Consider the following 2,302-nt stretch of genomic DNA (forward strand, 5'->3'; position numbering starts at 1 on the left):
CGGTGTTCAGGAGAACGGTGTGTGGCGGAGAAGAATGAACCACGAGCTCGCTACACTTTACGGCGAACCCAGCATCCAGAAGGTGGGCAAAGCCGGAAGGATACGGTGGGCAGGGCATGTTGCAAGAATGCTGGACAAAAACCCTGCAAAGCTAGTGTTTGCAACTGATCCGGTTGGCACAAGAAGGCGTGGACCGCAGAGAGCACGATGGGCGGACCGGGTGGAGCGTGACTTGGCGAGCATTGGGCGCGACCGAGGATGGAGAGCGGCAGCCACAAATAGAGTATTGTGGCATACTATTGTTGATTAGGGTATCGCGCCACTTGGGCGGTGGTTCTATATTCGTCTGTTTGCTTCTATAACTCAGTCAATTTTGAACCAATTGACTTGAAATGTTGTACTCGGGTAGATACTATACCTATCTCACCACATTCCAAAATTAGTGCCAATTGGTTCAAATTTGACTGAGTTATAGTGGAAAACAGACGAATATAGAACCACCGCCCAAGTGGCGCGATTCCCTATGTCTTGTCTTAATGATGTTGAACAAATAAATGTATGTATGTCATTCCTCGAAATGTTACACCGCGAAAAGGAATTCCGCGAAATGGTTTTCGGCGAAATTTTATACAATCAAGGTTTTTTATTACATTACTGATACGGTCTAACATCCTACAGGTCCATGGAGCATAGTTCTGAAGAGAAGTAATTTTCAAGGATATTCTACGGCATCCAAGGTTTTCAGGTCTTGACATATTAGAAATGTAACAACAATCCATTGATGTCGCTTGTAGATCTCAAGGCCTTTACATGTAGAAGTTCTTGGAGGCCCTAGATCATCTTTGGAAATTGTTTCTCTACAGAACTATGCTCTCTGGACCTGTAGGGTGTTACAACGTATCAGTAATATAACAACAAACCATTGATTACGCTTGTAGATCTTAAAGCCTTTACTCATGAGAGTTCTTGGAGGACCTAGATTCAACCCTTACTACTGGCTCCCACCCTTTTCTTGTAACCTCTCTAAAACAATCCTCAGATATCTGAAGGTAAGGACATTTCAAATATTTTTCGATTTCCCTCAGTTTTTTTACACGAGTTCCCGAATTAGCATGGTTTTTTTTACACGGTTTCTCCAATTGACACGGTTTTATTACACGGTACGTATCCCCCGTGTAAAAAAAAACCTTAGTGTACTCATCTTTTGCCGTGTCATCGTGATTGAAGTCAAATTATAAATCCTTCTAAAAATCTATTTGCTAAACTTCTTTCGAACGCCACTGTAGGAAGCACACATAAATGCTCATATACAGAGAGCGACTGAGTCAGCATCGACTCGGGTTCGTCCGGGTCGCCGCCGCCACCGCGAGGGGAAACGTGCGTCTGCTGGAATCGCCTTCTGTGTGCTGCTAATGTGTGGTGACTGACTGGCCTGGCACAGTGTGGTGATTGGGGATGTTTGTGACGACGAGCGCGCGCAGCTCAGTAGTTCACTGCGGTCGGTTATCATGTGAAGAAGGCACACCACACGGAGTGCTGCCTCTCGAGTAGTGTAATAATATAACTAGAGTTAGTGCATTGTTTTTTTTTTTTCTTGTACAAAATACCGTGAAACAGAAAAAAGTGCCATATATACAGGGAATTACGATCCTGATTTGATTTCTGATGAGTTTAGTGGCTTAACCAAAGAAAATCTGCAACCATGGTGGTGTATACGTACAGTGTATCCATATTCGCGACCATCAGTGCCGTATTCGTTTTCGTGTTCGGAATTATAGGTAATATATATAATCGAAGAAATTCAAAATTGTGTGCTCTGAGGAGTGGTGTCATGTAAGCGATACTGTGATATTACTATCAAATGACTGATAAGAAGGAACGAAGCTTTCCAAGAAATCAGTGTTGACACAACAGAGAAATGAAGAGAATGCGACCGTTTGAAATGTGACCAGCTACGAAATACCAGACATGAAGAACAGAGTGCTCATTGTTATCAACTCCACATTTTGAGGAAAAAGGAAATTGATATCCCGCTTGGTTTATCCTGTCATGCTGTTAGTGTCAGGGTAAAGAGAGGACTTCCACTTCTCAAAGACCGGGCAATGGACGGGTGTGTAGTGATCTGATGTGCCAGCTGATGGGCGATCGACGGTGGTGTGTACCTTCAGAGAAAAGAGCCTCTCATTACCTCGATCGCGTAAACATAAACACGCCGTCTGAATTGCAAATCCTGCCGGTACGATGAAATGGACCATATCGTAATGTTTATTTACGACCAAATTGAAAGCATCGATCGGTAACG

At 43.6% G+C, this 2,302-nt stretch overlaps 1 protein-coding gene across 1 annotated transcript in view; it reads left to right on the top strand.

Moving 5' to 3' along the window:
- LOC109427706 (pre-mRNA-splicing factor ATP-dependent RNA helicase PRP16) overlaps positions 1 to 2,302 on the top strand; it is a 102,876-nt gene that overhangs the window by 40,528 nt on the left and 60,046 nt on the right. The window lies entirely within an intron of this gene.

The sequence above is a fragment of the Aedes albopictus genome, chromosome 1 (genome assembly GCF_035046485.1).
Source record: "Aedes albopictus strain Foshan chromosome 1, AalbF5, whole genome shotgun sequence".
Lineage (NCBI taxonomy): Eukaryota > Metazoa > Arthropoda > Insecta > Diptera > Culicidae > Aedes > Aedes albopictus.